The following is a 24,048-nucleotide window of genomic DNA, read 5'->3' on the forward strand; positions in this document are numbered from 1 at the left end:
TTCAGAGAGGTTAAGTTAACACCCTAGTAGTATGGAAACAGTTTTATCTGTTAGTGGCCTTGAAAATCTTGTAATTAAGACAAAGTAGCAAAGTTAAGTAGACAACTAGCCTGTCCTTTTGGGGTATAAACAAAGTGGGGATTCCAAATATTTGCTGGAAGACCTCAACACATAGGGAAACCTCTTAGGTAGTCTTTAATTTATCTTCTTTTCTCTTGGAACAGCAACATAAGATACTCAGAGTATTGGAATGAATGTAGTGAGGAATGAGTGAATGCTCTCCACTACTGCATTTGTTATGGTCAGGGGTCTGTGTTCATGGATTACCCACTTGACACAAAGACATGTGTTATCAACTAAGGAAGCTTGAGGTTTAAAAACTGAGAAGGCATGACATTAGCTGGGCCATGCTTTATTTTCAAACATGCTGTATCTTCAGAATGTTGTGTAATGATGATGAAAGCCCTTACAGAATATTTATAGTCCAATCACTCAGGACTCAGCCCCGCCTGAAGCTCATTGTCACTTCCTTAATTTCTTAGAAATTAACATCTCTTGCCACAATGAAGAAAAAACACTGTGGCAGTAACTTACTGCTGTGGATTCCGATAATGAAAATGTAAATGATGAAGTATAATGACATCAGCTGGCTTTGGCTCATATGTGCTAATGATTGATTGTTGAAATCACTCTTATCCTCTCTCTGGCCTTTTTCTTTCAGCTTTTTCTCTAGAAAGAAACATATTTTTATCCTACTTCTGTAGAAATCTCCCTTAATAGTGCCTTAGCCCACAGTTTGCCTGAAATATTCAGTAATTTGCATTTGGTATAACATTATCTCTGATTTCAAACAGTCTGTGTGGACTCTTATTTATGAAACCGTGGAAAAACTTTCTCTTACTGGCCTTATTTTTGATGAATTATGGAATAATTTTTGAAATCTAATTTAAGATGGTCTTTACCATTCCTTTGCCCTTGCCTAAATCCATTTGTCTTGAGCTTCTGGATCAATCCTAAATGAGAAAAAATGGACAGCAACTGTAGTTCCAACTTCAATAGCTTGCTTTATGGTGATCTTGTAAAATGTGCATAAGACAGCTTTATAGAGAGCTCATTGCAAAATTATTAGATCATGTTAAGCAAAGGGTGGTACCGCAGGTCACCTAACAAGTTAAATGAAGTGTCATGTCATATGATATTAAGGAGAAGTTGCAACTGGGCAAGTGCGGAACTTTAGAATGGGTAATAGACAATATGAACCTATCCCATATCTACCATTTTGCATTATGTAGAATAGTAACATTTAGTTATATGTTATTAATGCATAAGATTCCACAACTTAATAATCACAGGAGCACAGACCAATATTTTGCAATGAAATATTAGCTTCTATGCTGCTATGACACCTCATTTCTGTCTGATTTTGGACATATCACTTCTGTGAGGAAAGCATTAACTCTGATGCCAGTTTCAAGTATAACAAGATAGGGAACTTGTTCAGTGGACATACATGATTCACTACTTTTCAGATTATTCTTCCCTTGGATTCCTTATATTCTCACCGGATTTCACCACTTCATTTAGCTTTCTGCCTCAATAGCAGTTTATATTAGTTTTCTATGGAAAGCCATCTGAATAAACAAATAATCAATTCTGTGAACCCAATTTTCTCAATTCATTAACATCATAGCATGTGTTGCCTTGCTATGATAGAAGCTTAGTTGTTGGCTCAGTGTTGTCTTCTCAGGTTTACATGAGCTCCAGGAGAGCAGAAATGCCTAATTACTGGATTATTTTGGTAAATAGAACATTTCCAGGTGCACAGAACAAATTCATATATTTATATACCAACACAACTGTACAGATACATATGTATACTTATTGATGATGAATAAATATATTATTATTTCTTTACACAAAATATTTTGTGAAATTATTATCATCAAATAAACAAGAAAAGATAAAAAAAGTTGTATAAAGTATATTCAGGAGTCCTGGAACATAGTCTGGTGGTTACTGTTGATTTATTGGTAATATATGGCTAATCAGTTCACATCATTAGACCTCCATCTGGACATGCTTACATCAAGAGAATAAAGGTGAGGATGTTTTTATTATATAGACATACATGCCATAAAATTGCTTTCTGGTACTGCTGTCTTTATGTAATCTCAAATGTAAACATGAGCTATGAGTTGCTGCTATCCATGGATATGGCAAGATGAGAGCATGTGAACACTTGATTACTTCACAAGAGATTATGATGTCCATCTGTCTAGGAGACTTCCCCCTTTGCTGAGTTTGAAGAAGCAAATATATCAGCTGAAAAGTTCTTTTAAGACCAGAGACTGAACATTGCCTTCACATTCACAGCTATCAAGATATACTGTCGGTCTACCAACCGTCCAAAACCCACAGAATGCCAAGAGCCATGTGAGCTTCATGGAAGATCTCAACCCAAGCCAAAATTCATGTGAAAATCTTGAAAAGAGGAGTCCAGTGAAGTCATGCTAGATGCCTCTATATAAAATAGGAAATTGCAAGTGAATAGTAATAATTTTCTGTGATAAAAGATAATTAATAGAAACATGTGATTAGTCCCTTTATCATAATGGAATATGCTAAGCCTAATTGCTTTGGAGGGAAATGATTGAACATAGATTTAAACAAGTTGTCTCGGCAGCTAGACTTTCTACATTAGCATATCTCAGCAGAAGAAAAAGCCTGATTCAAGTAATCAAAAAATATTTGGCATATATGCTTCATAATATAAAAAGTAGATGAAGGTATGTATTAGACATGGTTCTTGTTTTATTCTTCTGCTTTCCTCTTGTTTCTTTATTTTTTTTGAAGGTAGGATCTTACTCTAGCCCAGACTGACCTGGAATTCACTCTGTAGTCCTAGGCTGGCCTTGAATGCACAATGAAACCCCAACATGTGCCTCCCTCATGCTGGGACTAGAGGCAATGTGCCACCACACCTGGTGTTTCTGCTTCTTTGTATACATGAGTATGTTTGTGCAGGCATGCATATGCCATGGTACACTGGAGTATACATGGGTATTTATGCAGGCAAACACATGCCATGTCACATATGTGAAGTTCTAAAGATAATTTTGGAGGTCCTTTTTTTCATTTCTTTTTTGAGGTAAGGTACTTAATTGTTCACCACTGCATTTGCAGGCAACCTTACCTACCAGTTTTTAGGTAGTTCTCTGGTTGTAACTCACTTCTAAGCCTGGGCATGTGCTATGCTAGCATTACAGTGACTAGATTCATACAAAGATTCTGAAGTTCTAAACCCGGGTAATTATGCTTTCATGGAAAGCAATTTAATCACTGAATATTCTCCCCATTCCAAGCATTACTTTTCATTTCACAAGGCCCTTCATATTTTCTCTTACATTTTCATTTCCCTGGTTATGCTGGAAATTTGTTTTTTTCTTTTGGTTTACTAAACAAATCACATCATGTACACTTGCCCTTCATAAACTGTTCAGCCAAGCAAACAGTGCTTACATGATTCTGGTCAGAACTTAGACCTTGCCTTGTTTGTTACAGAAGTTCTGACCATATAAAATATAAACTAATAGGTAATCACATTTCAGCCACTGAAATAAGGTATGTTTCATTACTACCTAGAGAATGCTATTAAAAACAAAACAACAACAACAACAACAAAGAGTATGTGGATCTGCATGGCAGTGAGGAGAAGTGGTTTACATCCACAATGAGCTATTGTTCAGAGAGACCTACTCGATCTCAGAAAACAAACAATAGGACTTCTTTCAGAGCACTTGATTACCCACCAGAGGTTAATGGTAAGACCCTACTGCTGAAGACACCATACACATACAGCATGACCATGGAGGAACCTTGTTGGAATCAAGAAGACAGGAAATCCCCAGGCATTTAGCCCATCTAGTGCTGGAAGGTGCTACATAAGCTACTGTGTGAAAGTGGCCAGCACCTGTCCAAGAAACTCAAGAGCTAAGGGACCCAGAAGCAAAGAACATGACCTGATGTTCACACAAGTGTAATAGTGGCACACAGTCATAGTGGGTAACCAACTGCTCTTGGATTGGCTAATAGATCCACTCCATGGAAAGGAAACCATATCTAAAATTGGGAAACAAGTCAGAATACTATCTAGACAATGATTCTGCTTTTCATTGCCAAACTCCCACTAATCTTCGGCTATAATAAGGTCTACACTCTTAATTCTCTCTAAATTAATAATGGTTATCCCATTTAACTGGTGCTGACTTCTTTCTCCGTTGAAGAATCTACTTCTCTTTTGCAGAGGGGAGCTGGACCTGAGGAGGTAAATGATCCAGTGCACTCCACCCTGTCTCCAGCTGAAACCACAGATGAAATGGAGAAATAAGCAAGAGTGCTGATTTCACAGTGAATCTGATATCAGCACAAGGGTGAAGGATATAGACACTGAGGACACTCAACATCTACCAAAGCAGAGACCCCAAAGTTCCTAAATGCCCATCACTGAAATAGACTTAAAATGCTCCCTGCATGGCTCAGAGAATTTTGGGAAAGAGGGGAGAAAGATTACTAGAGCCACAAGGTGTGACACTTTGCACAGAGAAACTTCCTCCTTTCCACAGTGCACGTGAGGTTGACTTGCATGCCCAAAAAGGAAGGTCTCTTCAGAAAAGGGGCAGGGAGGAGGGAAAGGATGGTACCAACATGTGTTGTTTACATACTTAATATGTCCATATCGAATTTAAAAAGTGGCCAAAACAGAATAAATAACACTTTATAAAATATCATTTTCTCTGTGGGGTACAAATATGGTAAGTCTTAGAGACTGACAATATACTGGACACCATCCAGCATGAAGAGATGTGGATGTCATTTTGCTTTCATTTTCAGTAATCTTCTCAGGAATACATACATTTTTTTTTTTTTTTAATTTTGAACATGAACAAAGCACACGAAAGTAACTGGCATCAAGGTGGTTGAGGTATGCACTGGGTTAAAGGATGCTTGCTGATTTTCTATTTCCATGAAAGCAGATAAAGAAGGATACCACCAGAACATGAAACTTACCAATATGCAGAATACAGGAGGGTGGAAAAGGTGTGAAAAGAGCACTTAACATGTATTATCACACATAAGAAGAAGCTTCTAAGGCTTTTCCCTTGATAAGAAATATGGCTGCCCCTCAAGATTTGTACCTGATAAAGAATTGGGAAGTTAGACATTGTATTTAGAGATACTAATCAACATGACAGAAAAATGAATGTGAAAACTGACGCCATAAACTTACACAGCAATAATAATTCAAGTATGTTCTATCAAACTAAATTCTTGGGTGATAGCTGTGGAACAAGGCTTTGCATTGGTAAGTAGAAAGAAATAATATTTGATCACAGACATGTCTCAACACTTACATAAATGTCTTAATTTCTGACAGTTCTACAATAAATAAACACATATCATGTATTAAAACAAAGATGTATATATGGGTAAATGGATGAATAAGAAAATGTATGGATTAATGGATAGATGGACTATTGAATGGATTAATAAACACGTACCAACTAAAGTTATTTTTGAAAAGAAAATAAAAGTTTATCTTTCTACTTAAAACTCATCTTTAACAGGGATATACATAATCAATGCCAGGATCTACCTAGATATTAAATCACAAAAGCTTTAATAACTCCTGAACCAAAGTACATACTGGCAAAAAAGTCAATGTCTGCTAAAAGATTTTCATTCTTTGTGTACCATATTTTAGACTGAAAAAGTACACTTTAATATCTTGACCTAGATTTCTATTTTTCAACTTGAAATTTCTTTTATGGTTTCCTTAGCATAAATTTTCAGAATGAAAGATGGAACTGTAGAAGGAAAATAAGGAAATCCTGAGTGTGAAGGTACATTTTGTGGGAATAGCAAGCAAGTCATCCTAAATGTCCCATCACCCAGCACAACTTCAATAAAGAGAGGATTTTCTCTTGTCTGTCTATGATACCTCCTTAGCTCTCTCCACACACCAGCATCCTTCATACATGCACCATAAGACAACACTATTTTATCAAATAAGCTCTTTAGCTGATAAAGCTTAGTCAGATCTTTCTATTTTTAAGTGATGCCTTAAGTAATAGATTCTGATGCCTGTCTTAATATTAGGAGGAAACTTACCCTTCTGTTGGGCTCTGAAACCTGTCTTTTTCCAAGTAGATAAATGAATAAGTAACTTGCTTCTGGGAAATAAAAAGTAAAGAAAATCTGACCAGTGTATCTGTGTTCCATTCTGTAGGAAATTTGCATGTATGGAATTATTCCCTGCAGACTCATAATACTAGACAGAACACATTTGAAGGGGAATCTGAAGGGCTTTGTCTTCACTTGCCAAAGATATATATATATAATTTTAATTTAGATATAGTTGTAATTTCTTTACATTAACAACACACAACTCCTTCTGCATTATGTACTCTGGGAGGTGATAAATTCAAATCAGATGTTCATTGTATTTTTAGCCTCTTTCACAATATTTATCAGGATTTATTAGATTAAACAAACTGCTCAGTCCTTTCAGATGTATCTTTGCATTGATACATTGGAAATAATGATCTCTAAATAATGGGATTGTGCAATCACTGGCCACTGAATTGCTCTGTAGACTGGTCAGCATATAGGATATGCTGCACATACGAGAACTGATCTCAGTGCAGTGGATATGATTATTCAGGAGGAATGTGGAGGATTAGAAACCTTGGTTGAATAGATGTCTTCCAGCATTGTAAGTACAGATCACAGGACTATTCTGGTCAGAGCTGAAAGATCTGAATGCAGTAGCAACTTTGGACTGTGAGGTTTGGTTTATGAGGGTGAGAAAGGGCTTTGCCTAAACTGGGCTAAAAGCAGTTTGTGTGAGAGGCATGCTGTTATGCCCATGTCCTGAGAACTTGTACAGGGTTGCATTGTGTAGAAATGGACTGGTATGAACAGAGGGATATGACACAGAAATGAAGCTTCTGGGCTGAAACTTCTGCCCATTCAGCTGAATTTGTTTGAGAGATTAAAACCATTGAGATTGGGCTAGCTGACTGTCGTTAGGACAACAGGAAAAATGCAGATTTTTTTGAAGTGGCCTGAATGTTGAAGGAGTATCCTGTTCTTCCAAGTCTGCTTTACTCCCCCGTGGATTAACAGTTGTTAGCCTACTTGGTATTATGCAGTATAAGAAACACAGTAAGTAATTTGCAACAGTTTTTGTATTTTGGAAACAGACATGGGCATTGTGAAGTAGGCTTGCTTAATTACCTGTGTGGAGCCATGAGGCTAAACTGTGGGTTTCAATAGAAACCCAAGGGAGATGTCAGGACTATGGGATGGCTGCCACGGACAGTTGCTGGTACCAGATAAAGTTTTCTGGGACTGTCTATAGCCTTGCTGGAGGGATGAACGCAGAACTACAGAGACTTGTCAGTGGTTAGAATTATCAGACTTGGAGACTTGTCACTGACTAGAGTTATTGAACTTGGAGCTACAGAATTTGATGTTTGTCCTATTCAAATATTTTATTGGCTGAATATTTTTTGCTATGCCAATTTTATTTTCTTTAGTGTGAATGTTTATTCTGTGCTATTATGGGCTTTGGGGGGATTTTTTTTTTTTTTTGGAATTATGGCACAGTTGAAAACCTTGGGTTATGGGAATGTTTGAACATAATTAGAATTGATAAAAACCATGGAGACTTTTAAAGTTGGATGAATATATAGCATTTTCTATCATGTATGCTTCAGTTTATGTGGGCCAAGGGTGTAATGTGATGGTTTGATTCAGGTGTCTTCTATACATGTAGGTTTTCTGAATGCTAGGTCCCCACATGATGAAAATTGGGGAATTAAAGCCACTTGGAGACACGGTATTGTTGAGGACAGGCTTATGGGTATTATAGCCAGCTTCCACTTGCCAGTGTCTAGCATAGTCTCCTTTTGCTATTGTCTACCCTATGCTTATGCCATCATTTCCCCCTACCATCATGGAGCTTCCCCTCATGTCTATAAGCAAAAATAAACCCTTTCCCCCTTCACAAGCTGCTGTTGGTCAGATGTTTTCTGCCAGAAATGTGAACCTAACTGCAAAAATAAAATAGACATCAAAAACAAAATAAAAGGTAAAAAATAATTTTGACAATACATGCTCCCTCATATTTTTGACCATTAAAGTGTTTATATTCTTTAGCTACTGTAGGACTCCTAGACATCAAATGTATACATACCGCACACATCTAAGTTTCCTCTATACCTTTCTCCCGGTCCTATGAAAGCCAGATGCACATGGTAGCACATGCATCTGGAGTTTGTTTGTAGTGGCTAGAGGCCCTGGCACACCCACTCTCACTCTCTCTCCCACTCTTTGTCTATAATAAATAAGTAAACATTTACACAATGGAGTTCTATTCAGCAGTAAAGAAATATGAAATTTTCAGGGAAATGGATGGATCTGGAAAGGATTATACTAAGTGAGGTAACCCAAGACCAGCTACAAATGGATCCTAGCTACAAATATACAGACTTGTGTGTGAGATGGAACTGAAAATCAATAGCAGAGGCCCAAAAGCTACAAAAAGGCTATAAGGGAGGTAGGAGAGGCAAGGACTCTAGGGAATGATATTGTATATATGTAAATAGAAGAACAGATTACAGGGAGGAGAAAGGCCTAAGCTAGGTCAGTAGAAAAGATTATATTAAAGAATGGTGGGTGGGGTCAATCAAAATTCAATATATTCTGAAAAAGTCATGAAAATTTACTTTCTTGAATAACAGCACATACAGAAGCCATATATTTTTACTAGAAATTTTTCAGTGCCAGGGATGGGATCCATTCCAGTGAGTTGTTGACAAGGGAGGTTTCTGTTGCCTCCAAAACATAATAGGCTATTGCCAAGGCCCTTGGTTTCCCTTGAGAAAGAGATAGTAATCCCCTATTGCTAAAGATTTCACATGCCTGAACAGCAAAGTCACTGAGAAATCAAGCTGATACTGAGCAGAAAACCTTCTCCTTGTAGACCAGCCAACTGAAAGCTGGAAAAAGCAGCACTGTATACAGCCTATGGGAGACAAAATTCATCAGTGGTGAAAAGAGTGGACACTGGAAGCCTCAAGTTTGGCCAGACAGGCCAAATGACTGAACAGGTGCAATAGTGGCATGTCTGCTGTGGGGGAAACCAACTGCTCTCTAATTTCACTATAGGCCTACTCTATGGGAGGGAACACATGCCTAATACTGAAAACCTAATCAAAAGCCTATGGCAGGGAAGGTCATGAGCTTTAGAGGTATAAAGTCTGCTCTTGTCTGGATAAATGCATATATTACTATCACCAAATTGTCATGAAAGCACTACACTTAATGTTCATACTCATATATTCATGCAAATCTCACTTCTGGTTAGAGAAGCTTCTCTTTTCAGATGGCGATGACCACTGGGTTGACCCAAAGGCAACATAGTGCTGAGAAGAAGAGATGGAGGAATGTCCATCAGTGAAACATCTCACTCGTTCCAAGTTTCAGGGTCCATTGCAGAAGAGGTGACAGAAAGAATGTAAGAGCCAAAGGAATGTTACCACTCCTTATATGCAACTGTCTGGACAGAAATTGGACTCAATATCCAAGACCTCACAGTGCCTAGCAATGCCTACACAAGACCCTCATAGTAGGAGAAAAAGATGATGAGATCAAATTAAAATGGAGACTAGTAGATAGAGGGTTGGGCATGATGGAGAGTAGACTTATGAAGGGGAAAGCAGGGGAGGGGAAGGATATACCATGGTTTGTTGTCTGTAAGTATACAACTTGTCAATAATATATATGACATATATATTATATACATATATTTATATAATTTTTAAAAAACAATAGCATCATGGCACTGTAAATAATGATGTCAGTTTTCCATGGCAAACATTCAATTTTGTTATAAAACACCAATTTTTTAGGAAGTTAAAAAGAGCTATTTTAAAGTAGCTCTTACAAATAATATTTAAGTCAATATTTTTCAATAATAATAATATAATAATAATAATAAATTTGAATAAAATAAACTCATGTATCAAGAAGTAGGTGATAAAAACTTTAGAGAACCTAAATACTCAGTGGAATCCATCACCCAGGGTCTCTGGGCAAAATCAGCACTTCTGAAAACAGCTTATTAAATACAATGTACAAGTCATGAGAAATGTACATGCACAACAATGTTTTGTGAGAGAGATTTTTTTTTTTATTTTTAGGAATTGGGAGAGAGACAAACGGGGGGAGGGGGCAGAGAGAAATGGCATGCTGGGGCCTCAGCCACTGGAATTGTACTCCTGATTCTTGTGACACCTAGTGGGCATGTGCCACCTTGCATTGCCTCACCTTTCTGCATTTGGCTTACATGGAATCTGGAGAATCATACATGGGTCCTTAGGCTTCACAGGCAACTGCCTTAACTGCTAAGCCATCTCTCCATCCCCAAAAGATGTATTTTTTCCTCAATTTTTATTACTATTTTCCATGATTATAAAAAATATTCCATGGTAACTCCCTCCCTCCCTTCCCCCACTTTCCCCTTTAAGTTCCATTCTCCATCATATCCCTTCCCCATCTCAATCATATATATATATAAATATATATATATATATATACACATACATACACACACACAATACCAACCCATTGTAGAGATTCTTTTTTTAAAAAAAATTATTTTTATTTTATTTATTTGAGAGCGACAGACACAGAGAGAAAGACAGAGAGAGGGAGAGAGAGAGAATGGGTGCGCCAGGGCTTCCAGCCTCTGCAAACGAACTCCAGATGCGTGCTCCCCCTTATGCATCTGGCTAACGTGGGACCTGGGGAACCGAGCCTCGAACCGGGGTCCTTAGGCTTCACAGGCAAGCACTTAACCGCTAAGCCATCTCTCCAGCCCTGTAGAGATTCTTTACTTCCTTCTTTAGGTTTATTCCAAGGTATTTTTTTCTTTTTGATGCAATTGTGACTGGGAGTGATTCTCTGATTTCATCCTTTGTGTGTTTGTTGTTAGCATATAGTAAGGCTACTGATTTCTGTGCATTTATTTTGTATCCTGCTACATGGCTGTAGGTTTTATCAGCTCTAACAGATGGCTAGTAGAGTCTTTAGGGTCCTTTATGTATAGAATCATGTCATCTGCAAATAATGATAACTTGATCTCTTCCTTTCCAATTTGTGTCCCTTTTATGTGTGTCTCTTGCCTTATTGCTATGGCTAAGACTTCAAGAACTCTATTAAATAAGAGTGGGGACAGTGGACACCCTTATCTTGTTCCTGATTTTAGTGGAAAAGCTTCCAGTTTTTTTTCCCATTTAGTAATATGTTGGCTATAGGCTTGTCATAAATAGCCTTTATTATATTGAGATATGTTTCTTCTATGAACAGTTTCCATAGGACTTTTATCATGAAGGGATGTTGGATTTTGTCAAATGCTTTCTCTGCATCTAATGAGATGATCATGTGATTTTTGTCCTTCAATCTATTTATATAATGTATTACATTTATAGATTTGCATATATTGAACCATCCCTGCCTCTCTGGGATAAAGCCTACTTGGTCAGGGTGAATGATCTTTCTGATATATTATTGTATTCTGTTTGCCAGTATTTGGTTGAGTATTTTTGCATCTATGTTCATGAGGGAGATTGGTCTGTAATTGTCTTTTTTTGTTCTATCTTTCTCTGCTTTTGGTATCAGGGTGATGCTGGCTTCATAGAAGAAGTTTGGTAGAATTCCTTATTTTTCTATTTCATGGAAAAGCTTAAGAAGCAATGGTGTTAGCTCTTACTTGAAGTCTGGTAAAATTCCACAGTGAATCCATCTGGGCCTGGGCTTTTTTTAGTTGGGAGATTTTTGATAACTCTTCAGATCTCCATAACATAAAATATAATATAAAATAGGTCTGTTTAAGTGATTAATCTCATAATGATTTAATTTAGGTAGGTTATATAAATCAAGGACATCATCTATTTTAGATTTTCATACTTTGTGGAGTATATGTATTTTAACTAAGGCATAGAGTGAGAGGTATTTCTCATATTACTGCAGAAAGTAACATGGAAATTTCAATGAAAATTAAAGTGAATTTATTCATTGACTTAATAATTCTATTAGGAAGTTATTCAAATGAAACCAATGGACAACATTTCCACCAGCTGGCTTTCCACCCTGTATTCGAGCTCGGGCTGGTGGTGGTCCTTGGCTGGGAGTTGGAGGCCTGTGGTAGACATGTCAGAGAGGCAAATGCGGTCTAGAGGAGCCACTCAGCTCTCTGGGCCCAAGGCACCATCTAAGTCTCTACGGAGGTCTCAACGAATATCAGGCTCTGACCTCCCGAGAATCCTGCCTGATATCTGGCAGAAGACACCCCAAGCAGTTACCATTAGAAAACCCATCATTTTGAAGAAGATCATGGCTCGTGTTTTAGAGATCCCTGATGTCCAGTCGCCTCGCAGGAGCCCTAGGATTGCTTTCATCTTGGAAAAGGAAAACAACCCTCCTGTCAGGGAGCCCACTAAGGAGGACCTCTTCAAGCCTTGCAGTGTCCCTGTCACTCCCACCACCACTCCTTGCTATACAACCTCAATGTCGAGTCCAACTTCAAGGAAGGAGAGCTGGATGCTAGAGACTTGGAGATGTCTAAGAAAGTCAGGCGATCCTATAGCTGCCTAGACACCTTCAGTTCTGCCGCCACCTCTACCCCAGGCCACGGGTCCTGCTTTGGTTTTGAGAGGCTTGAAGACTTGCCTAGCATCTCACCTGTAGCATATCCAAAGTTAATCGATGTCCCAAAGGTCCCTGCAAAGCCCTGGGCTCCAGACACAACACTTCCTGGAATCTCTTCCCTAGTCGTGAAAGAGAAACAAAAGAAGGTTCCTCAGATGTTGAAGTCAGAGCTGGATGAGTGGGCTGTGGCCATGAATGCTGAGTTTGAAGCTGTTGAGAAGTTTGATCTTCTGATTGAATGAGATAAAGTGGGCTACACCTGGCCAGGTTCCCCTCTCCTGTCCTTAAATCCTTTCTGCCCTTTGAGCACAACAAGACACTCCTCTGTACTGGCCTTGTTACCCAGGCAGGTGTTGATGGACACTAATGATGTTTTGACTGGTCACCTGGTAACCCTTGTTTTTCTGTTCTGCAGAGTATTGAGGGTGAGGGGCCACCTCTGTTCTGAACCAGGCCCAACAGAAATTGGACTGCCCTTACAGAGTTGTCCTCTGCTGGTGGCTTTGAGCCCAGTCACTAACCAATCTGTAAAGAAGCTTTGGATCCCTAGGGTTTCCTGGTCTGTTCTATAGACAGTGGGAGAGAATTCATGGGCTGGAGGAAGTAGCCTTGAGCAAGAAGCTGAGCATGCAGCCTCTCTATGAGCTGAGACAGGAAGGGAGGTCACCATGGCTGGGTTTCACACTGTAAGCAGTTGCTACACAGGAACTGTGTTAGGCATCTGTGTTCTGCTGTGGACATGTGGATAAATAGGACATTGCTGGTTGAGGCAAAGAGGATCCACATGCCATAAAGCTGAGGCTCCTAGCCTCTGGACTTGTCGCCTATTCAGTGACAAAGTTGAGCCCTTTTGTCACTCATCTGTTTCTCAAAAAATGTGCTGTACCATGAGCCTGGGATGTGGGTCAGAAGGTCCCATTTCTGCTAGTGTTTTGTAAGTATACTTGTAAAGTACTAGGCAGCTTTTCCAGGCAGCCAGAAGGCTGCAGGGTTGGTAGCTCACTTTTAGCTTCGTTAGTTCACAAAACCTCTGTCAAAGGAGGTGCTAGGAGCTGAAATGGTGTGGAGTGTATCTTGTCTATGGGGAACTGCTCCCAGTTTTCTCAATTATGTAAAAGGTTGTCCTTCCCACTGTACCTCAGGCTCTTGGACTTCTGGTGTTTATAAGTTCATGGAAGTGGAAGTTGATAGAGTGAGGAGGAGCAGGGGAATGACAAGCACCAGGGAGATGAACACTCAGGGTACAGGATGGAACATGCCAGGCATCTGTCCAGTGCCTTGTGTTCCGTCAAGCCTGCAAGCAAGCCTCCTGGCCAGGCACATTCAGGTGACTTTGAACACCGACTGAAGACTGTGGTCCTCACTGGTTTCTGCAGTCAGGAGGAGCTGGGTGATATTGAATTGAGCACTGAAAACCTTTCTCTGTCCAAGAGGAATTAACAGTGCAGCATAAGGGAAAAGTGGGGCTTCTGTTCAAATAAACTTGATTAAAGAGTAAAAAAGAAAAAAAGAGAGAGAAACCATTGGTAAATTCAAAGTGATAGAAAAGGGAATTGAATAGCTAGGCATGAGAGATTTGATAACTTTTATTTAATATTCCTGTAGTATTAATCTGTGTAATATTAATAATTTGGATTAATTTAAAATTCACATAAGTGGTTAAATGTATTTTGAAATTATTACTGGCAATGTTAATAGATTCATCCCACAAGGTCTTGTGTTATGATTTAAAGCTATCAATAATAATCAATGTTAAGTAAAGATGTTAGCAGTAAGGTTAACTGTTCCAAAACATTAAAAAATTAACATAGGGAATCATCATTAGTAATTATCATTACTAATTTTCAGCATATTTAAAAATCAAGGCTCATTATGTTATTTCAATAGAATCAGATCTTTTATTTATTTAGTTTAGTTTTGTTTTGTTTTTTCAAGGTATGGTCTCACTGTAGTCCAGGCTGACCTGGAGTTCACTATGGAGTCTCAGGGTGGCCTCATACTCATGGCAATTCTCCTACCTCTGCCTCCTGAGTGCTGGGATTAAAGGAGTGCACACCAAGCTCAGCTATAAGAATCAGACCTTACACAGGTTCATTATATTGCTCTATTTTCTGTGTTAAAAATGTGTTTGTTTTAAATACTGATGGGTTTCCATAAAATATTTTTATGTTTTATATAAAGTAATGTTATAGAAAATATCCAGTTAGCATGACCTTATATTCTTCATATAAATAAACACACTAAAATCCTTTGTCCTGTTATAATGACAATTTCCATTTTTCCTAGACTCTGCATGCTGCTGGCAAAACTTACATGATTTTCTTTGTAGTTGTGATTTTCCTGGGCTCCTTTTATCTGATAAATTTGATCCTGGCTGTGGTGGCCATGCCCTATGAGGAACAGAACCAGGCTAACATCAAAGAAGCCAAACTTAAGGAGTTAGAATTTCAACAGATGCTAGATCAGCTCAAGAAAGAGCAGGAAGCTGAGGTATTGTTGTTTGATTTAGAATTCTTCCTACAGGTAGAAATGCCAAAGGTAACAACAGAGGCCTGTGATCTATATTCAACATCTCCTGGGAAGATGTTTTCTTATGAGCTTTTTTGTACAAATTACACCTTCATCTGGTGTGGCTGAAGGAACTAGCTTCTCTCTCTCTCTCTCTCTCTCTCTCTCTCTCTGTCTCTGTCTCTTTCTCTGTCTCTCTTTTCTCTGTAACTCTTTTACATTAGTTATCTTTTTCTTCCTTTTCTTAGTGGGCACTGACCTGTAACTCCCAGTACCAGCAGGTGGCTATCATCCACAGTTAGCTTTTGATGCGAGAGACCTACAAAATTTCCTAAAAGGAAGACAGATTTCTATCAGAGTGCTTGATGTCCCACCAAAGGTTAGTGGTAAGTCCCTATTGCTGAAGACACCATATGCAGTTGACATGTAAAATGGAATTACATGGCTGGAAGCTGGAATAGAGTTAGTCCCCAGAAAGTCAGCGCATCTAGTGCCAGAAGGTGCTACATGGGATAATGACCAATATCTGTCCAAACAACTCATGGTCTAACCTACTTAGCAGCAAATAACCTGTCAGGACGCTCTCACAAGTGCAATAGTGGCGCACAGCCATGGTGGGAAACCAACTGCACTTGATTGGATAAGTGATCCCTTCAGTGGTATGGGACCCATAGCTGGAGTTGGGAAACAAGTCAGAACCATATCCAAACATAAGCCTGCTCTCCATTATCAAGCTACCACCAAACGTGGGCTACAAGAGGGCCTACACGCATTAAATTCTCTATAAAAAATCAGGGTTATCCCACTTGTCTGGTGCTAACTTTCCTGTTTGTTGGAGAATCTGCTTCTCTTTTTCAGATAGATACAGATCCTAAGGAAAGAACCACCCCATCATACCTCAAAAGGGTTCTAGCTGAAAGTAAGAATAACTGGCCAAACAAGCAAGGGTGCTGTGTTCTTGGTAACCAGGTACCAGCACAAGGGTGAAGATCAACACAGCGAAAAATCAACTCCTACCAAATCAGATAGATATCCAGATACCCAGAGACCCCCAACACCTCATCACTGAAGCAGACCAAAAATGAACCCAACATGGCTCAGGGAAACTTTGCAGAAGAGGGGACAGAAAGAATGTCAGAGCCATACGTTGGGACATGATATGCAGAGAAATTTATCCTACCCATAACTGTGGGCTAACTCCACAATGCATGACCCATATACCTCAACAAGGAGGGGCCAATGGGGAGGGGATAGGTCATTGATGAGCCTAATAATGGTACCAAACTAACTGTGTTCGCTGAGTGCAAAAGTAATTAATAATAATAAAAATACAAATCTTATAAAAATTGAAAAAAAAATATGTAAATTAAAAGCTGAGAAAACTACAATGTTACCCATAAAATATGCATTGTTAATATTTTTTCTAGTATTTTAGATAGTGTATAATTTTAAATTGTGGTATATCCTATCTTTCAAAGTCTGATTATGTTAATAACTTCTTCATAAAATTATCTTAAAACATCTAATTTTATTACTAAGCAAAACTCTAAATAAGATAAAACTATAATTTTCATGCATCTTCTAATTTTTAATTGTAATAATTTCATAATTTTAACACTACTGAAATACTTCACTACATTATATGTTTTTGTATATTAGTGTCTCTGTATCACATATTACTACCTTGTGCTCAGCAAGAGGTTTAACTAAATCCAATCTCCAAAAACTTTCTAATATTTATGCTATATATTTAAACTTATGTTTCATTCAGTGTAAGCCTTTTTCAGGCTTTTCTACTAAAATGTACCTTTGTAGAAAGGATTATCGGGGATCTGTAACACTCTTGAGAAGTCACATCAATAGTATGATTCTCTTATTTTTTAGGAATTATCTTAAAAATATAAAAGAATGATGCAAATTTTTCTATCTCAAAGACTTAACATTAATATTGAAATAATTGTCCTTAAAATTTTAGGTATAATTATTATTCTGAGGAAATGAATCATTTATGTGTTGGCACTTTTTATAATTCTAACATTGAAGCATTCATAGTGACTGGTATCGGACAACAAACTTAAAACATCTTCCATGAAACCAGGAGCAGGTTATGTGGAAGAGAGAGATCATTTTGACAGTGGCTATTTTTTTCTAAGCATATGAGCTGCTGGCTTATTGAAGGGAAGCATGACTTTGTTAATATAATAAAGTTCTCCAGGAAAAACGTCTGCAGACAAACATGCAGTTCAAACCTCACAGGACTATGAAAAGAAGAGCTCATGTCCTGGGACCTTCATATTTACTAAACAGTACAGTTTTGAGAAGAAAATCTAAAACTTAGTTTTAGCAGCTGCTTTAACTATTTCATCTGTTGACTTTTTAAAAAATATTTTGTTTTTTAATTTTTTTTTTATTTATTTGACAGACAGAAAGAGAGAGAATGTATGGGTGCACCAGGGCCTCCAGCCACAGCAAACGAACTCCAGATTTGCACGCCCTTGTGAATCTAGCTAACATGGGTCCTAGGGAATCAAACCTGGGTCCTTTAGCTTTGTAGTCAAATGCTTTAACCACTAAGACATCCCTCCAGCCCTGTTGACTTTTTTAATGCTTATTATAGTTTAAAATACTAGTAGCCTTTGCTAAGGAAAAAACTTGTCTCAATAAATTCACATGACCAACACATGTTTCTCAAGTTAAATTTATATACTTGCATTGTACTGATCACCAGGAGTATTTGAGATGGCTTTTTTAAAAATCAAACCTATATTCTCCATGAAGTAAGAATTCTCAACAATTTGAACAGGAAGACAGCACTTTTTAAACAGTGAACCAAGAGAGGTATTTTGGGGTTTGTGCTATGGGAAAATCTCATGTATAAAGGCAACATTTTTTTCTTTATTCCCCATATACCCAGATTTTCATGATTTCTCTATAAACATTCAGAACAGAGCTGCACAGTGCCAGCCACACCTACTAAAATACCCTGAGGAGGAAGTATCTTAATTTTTCTACCTTAATTAAGGTAGAAAAATGTTTTAATATCTTCTCTCATTTCTCATAGGTTAGAGCTCAATTATATGACTTATAGATGATGGAAAGGGGCTGAGTGAAGGACGTGTGATTCTAGCTACGGCAGTGCAGGTGGGCTACACTAGCAAGCTCAATATAGTCTGGGAAAGGCTGTAAGGAAGCAGAAGAGTGTGCCATAGCAGACCCACTCTCATGGAGAGAATTGCAAATTGATTGAATGGAGCACTTCTGGGTACTTCAGTGTGAAAAGCATTATCACAACCTCATAAGTATAGACAGGAGTTCATATTTTATGCTTACAGGAGTAGAATCTTTTTTTATATGTTTGTTAAGCATCCAACTTTGGCTATAGGCTTTGCTAAAAATAATTATTGTATAGTATATTTTGTGTAATGTCTTGTAATTGTCCAATAACTCATTTATCCTTGTATACCTCCATCAATTGCTTTTAAAATCCCTGCCATGATATTTTTCCTATAAGGATGCATTTCTAGAACACTCCAAAGATCTGCATATAGAGACTTCCCAGTATTTAGAACTCTTCTATTCAGTGTGGCCATTGGGCTTATTACTGACAACTTCTCAGAATTCAAATTTAACCAGCATACAGTTATGTTTTCTAGAGAAACTATATAAAATACATGTATTCTTTCATTTCAGTATGTTTCCCATTTTAAAAATGCTAAAGCCAAGTCTTTGTAACATGTTCAAGAGTGTAAAAATAATAAACCTAAAATTTCTTGCTCACTTTTTTAATCCTAGTCACGTCATTTAACAATACTAAAGTATACCTGGAAAACTGTATCATTTCTTTAAGACTTTGTAATGCTGCTGGACTTATTGATAGGCTTGTCACTTTTTTCTAGATGTACACTTTGCTAACTAGAAACAAGTTCCACAGAGTTGAAACCTTGTCCATTTTGCTCCTATTTATTGTTGTATTTCTAGTTAATAAAATAATTTTGAGGCAGTCAGTATATGCTCAATATACTTTCTAAAGGAAGGAATATATTAATTAATTGTCATGAAGTGTGTTGAATGAATATTTTGTTTTTTGAATGTTTAAGTGTTCCAGTTCTAGGACTCTTTGTATGCATCAGTCTGTGAGGTTCTGAATCTCTGGAGTTTTTCTTACTCTTGTACTATGTCACAAACAGCTGCTCTCCAGAAATGTAAAGCTTCCTTTGCACAATTCCCTGTTGCCTTACTTTTTATTTGGGATAGATTTAATTTACTTTCACATGCATTACAAGCAAAACAAAACACAAAAATCTTCCTTTTAAACCAGCTCTCTTTGGTAAGTATCTTTGAGTGCTGTGAAACAGGTTTACCTATTAAAAGCCTTATTGGAACTATTTCTAACACACAGTCACTACCTGGGCTTCAAGATTTTTTTTTTTATTGTTGTTGTAGTTTTTTTTTTTTTTTTTTTCTTTACCACTACCTAATTTAATTATACTAAGTTGTTTTACTGTGGGAAAAGTATTGATTTCCTTAACTACCTTCATTTAAAACATAGTAATTTTAGAATTGGTAAGTAATTGAATGATTAACATTCTAAAATAGAATCCTTATTTATGAATTTTATTATTAAATTAACTAGAAGAACCAAAACCAATAAAGTTGGGGTTCTCGGCTGAGGACAGGACAAAACATCTATGATCACTCCTGAATTTCCTTATACGGAATTTAGGGAGGGCTGTATTGTAACCTTGTTGCAGTTCAAAGTCAGTTCAAAATATTTGTCATATTGCATGTTAATTGTGTGTGTCCAATGATGGAGGAGCTAGAGGATTCATGGGCTACAATAGGCAAAAATAACACTCTTCTTACACCTTGACCCATTATATCACACCTCCCTCTTTACAAATCATCTCTTGCCTATTTTATTTTTGTGCTGGGACCAAAGGTTTAAATTATTGTAAAGCAAAGGCTCTAGGAATTTGTCATACACAGAACAAGAGTGTCTGCAGAAACTGAACAGTAAGCCGCCTGTTCTCATTTGAAGCCAGTAGTTCTGTAGCTGCTCTCAAGCTCCCCAAAAAGTCCCAGTCTGACACCTAGTGGCAGATAGAAGCTTAACCCTTCAGATTCTGGATGTAATGCCTGCTCTACATGGTTTAAAAAATTCTCATTGCTGGTGACTCTAATTTCTCATGTGTGGAAGAGGAAAATCATTAACTTCATAGGGAATATTGATTACATGACAGGCTTTATGTGAGAGTACTAAAGCCATAGCTTTGAAGATGATACCCAGTTTATTTTCCCTTTTGGTGTGTGAATTAATTTCTCAAAAGAATCTTTCAAGAATGTTTTCCACCCTCACCAATAATCTGCCTATCTTTACATTTAAATACCTGAAGCCCATATTTGGTTTCTAAAAAATTAATTTGTACTTGAATAAGTGACAACCATCACAGGCAATTTTTCTTTTAAAAGTTAATTATTCGGAAGTGTTTATATAATATAGAACTACGTTGATTTTGTAATCTTTTATACAGCTTGGATTTTTTTTAACTATTACTTGCATTTTTTTCACTGTTTCTCTACTTACAGGCCAACAGTCAGCCACAATTTCAATCTCCTCTTCTTTTCTCTTCACTTCTCCTCCCCTCTCCTATTCTTCCTTCCCCTCCCCTTCCCTCTCTTCTCTACTTCTCTCTCCCCCTCTTTCTCTGTCTGCAGCAAACACACTAAATCCTTGAAAGCAGGAAAGATTTAGGCTTTGATAGTCAGTCCTTCAGGGGTCTTAACCTCTACAGTCTTAAGCAGTTTAATTGTATATTCCTATATATCCTTAGAAGTAATTGATATCATTTTAGGTCCACTAGCACTTTTCCAAATGGAAACTAGCTAACACTTTAGTATCTCTGTCTTGCCTCTGATAAAACAGTCATCACTAATCACTGGTGACATGATCCAAACCCCACAGAGACAAGAGAGATTGGCATGCCCAAAGCATTGGTTTAACAATTCCCAATGAATAAGGAAATATTTGAAGGAATTTTTGGACTATCTGATCATCACTGCCTTTTTGTTCATAAAACTAATTCATAAAATTAGTATCAGTTTATTAGCTAACTTGGAAATTATCACAGCTGCCCCTACCAAGTTTATCTGTGAGCCTGAAAGTGTTTTGTATCTTGTATAGTATATCATTCTCTTCATTCTTTATAATGTTGGGGGTGCCGTCTATGTTTCCAGACATGGCTAAAACTACTTTGTATATTTTGTAATATACTGTGTATATTATCTATGGGACCCTCTCTTGAACTCTAAGACAGCTTTTCAAATTCACTTTTAGGATAAAGAAACCTGAAGCCCAGAAACCCCCTGAATGCCCATCTGTGAATTCCAGAGAGAAGATGGAGATGCTGCAGCCCCAGTAATTTCCACAGGAGCTTCTCTGAATATCTAGATGAGTAGGTGGAAACTCCATAGAGTAAAAGCCACTCTCCAGAAACTTCTACTTAGTAGTAAGCCTAGTCTCTCAGAGACCCTCAGTGTGTTCTCACACTATTTGATAGTATACCTAGTCTCTCAGAGACTTTCAGTGTATGCTTACTTTATTTAGTAGCTAACCAAGCCTCTCAGAAACCTTGTGTGTGCTCACACTGTTTAATAGTACACATAGTCTCTCAGAGACCCTTGTGTTCACATTATTTAAAAGAAAACCTAGTTTATCAGAGACTCTCAATGTGTGCTCACATTACTTAATAGTAAACCTAATCTCTCAGAGACCCTAGAGTGTGCTCTCACTATTTAGTAGTTAACCTAGTCACTCAGGGAAACTTAGTATGGGCTGACACTATGGAACAGTAAACCTCGTCTCTCAGACCGTAGTGTGTGCTCACACTATTTAATAGTAAACGTAGTCTCTCAAAGACCCACTTGTGTGCTCACACTATTTAATTCTAAACCTAGTCTCTCAGGGACCCGCAATGTGTGATCACACTACTTAATAGTAAACCTATTCTCTCATAGACCCCAGCGTGTGCTCAGTTTATTTAGTAGTTAATCTAATCTCTCAGAGACTCTTATGTGTGCTCACAGTAATTAATATTAAACCTATTCTCTTAGAGACCCTCAATGTGTGATTACACTATTTAATAGTAAAACTTGCCTGTCAGTGATCCTACTGTGTGATCATGCTATATAATTTTAACCTAGTCCCTCAGAGACCCTCAGTGTGTGCTCACACTATTTAATAGTAATTCTACTCTGTCAGAGACCCTCAGTTTGTGCTCACACTGTTTAAAAGTACATCAAATCTCTCAGAGTTCCTAAGTGTACACATATTATGTATTCCTAAACCTACTCTTCCAGAGTCCCTAGTGTGTACTCACTCTAATAGCAAAACTAGTCTCTCAGAGACCTTTGTGTTACTACACTACTTAATAGCAGTCTGTAAGAGTCCCTAGTGAATACTTACACTATTTAATAGTAAAGCTAATTTCTCAAATACCATGTGTGCTCACACTACTTAATAGTGTATCTTGGCTCTCAGAGACTCTAAGTGTGTGCTTTTTTATACTATTCAATAGCAAACATAGTTTTTCAGAGACCCCTGTGTGTGCTTTCACTGCTTAATAGCAAATCCAGCCTCTTAGAGACCCCTGTATGTGCTCACAGTATGTAATAGCAAACATAAACTCTCAGATACCCTCAGTGTGTGTGCACAGTATTTAATAAATTAAAAACTAGTGTTTCAAGACCCTAGTTGGTGCTCACACTATTTCATAGTGAATGTAGTCTGTCAGAGAACCTTACACTATTTATTATAAATTTACTTTCTCAGAGACTCTTTCTCAGAGACTATTATTTAATAGTAAACCTAGTCTCTCAAAGACCCTCAATGTTTTGTCACACTATTGAATAGTAAACCAAATCTCACATAGATCATTAATGTGTGCCCACAATGTTTAATAGTCAACCTAGTCTCTCAGAGAACTTCTATGTGGGTACACACTTTATAATCATAAACCTAGTTTCTCAGAGACCCTAGTGTGTGCTCACACTGTTTAACAGGAAACATAGTTTTTGAGAGAAACTCATTGTGTGCACACATTATTTAATAGAATACCTAGTCTCTCATACTCCCTATTGTATGCTCACACTATTTAATAGTGTACCAATCTCTAACAGACCCTCACTGTGTGCATATACTATATAATCATAAATCTAATCTCTCATGGAGCTTCCCTTCAAGCTTGTAAGGCAAAATAAGCCTCTTTATCCCAGAAGCTGCTCTTGGTTGGGTGATTTCTACCAGAAATGTGAACCTGACTGCAATAGTAAAGTGGTACCAAGGGGTGGGGTTGCTGCTAGACACCTGACTGTGTGGCTTTGGCTTTTTGGAACTAATTTTCAAGAGGAATGTGGGAGGATTTGAAACCTTGGCATAAGAGATGCCTTGCAGTGCTGTAAGTACAGCTTGATGGACTATACTGGTCAGAGTTGAAAGAACTGAATGCAGTAAGACTATGGACTGTGAGGTTTGGCTTATGAGGGTGAGAAAGAGCTCTGCTTGGACTGGTATTGTGGAGTATAAGAAATGCAAGAGAGGGTCACTGAGTTTGTAACACAGTCTTGTATTTTGGAAATGGCTATGGGCAGTCTGAAGCAGGTTTGCTGCTTGCCTGAATGGAGTCCCCATGGGGCCATGAGGATGATCCATGGCTTGCAATGGAGACCCAGTGGAGATGCCAGGACCACGAGATAGCTGCCAAGGAGAAC

At 37.8% G+C, this 24,048-nt stretch overlaps 1 protein-coding gene and 1 pseudogene across 2 annotated transcripts in view; one reads left to right on the forward strand and one right to left on the reverse strand.

The window, feature by feature from the left end:
- Lrrc4c (leucine rich repeat containing 4C) overlaps positions 1 to 24,048 on the reverse strand; it is a 1,536,732-nt gene that overhangs the window by 1,204,122 nt on the left and 308,562 nt on the right. The gene's annotated exons all lie outside the window — the stretch shown is intronic.
- LOC101596444 lies at positions 12,277 to 13,016 on the forward strand (annotated as a pseudogene).

The sequence above is a fragment of the Jaculus jaculus genome, chromosome 9 (genome assembly GCF_020740685.1).
Source record: "Jaculus jaculus isolate mJacJac1 chromosome 9, mJacJac1.mat.Y.cur, whole genome shotgun sequence".
Taxonomy (NCBI): domain Eukaryota; kingdom Metazoa; phylum Chordata; class Mammalia; order Rodentia; family Dipodidae; genus Jaculus; species Jaculus jaculus.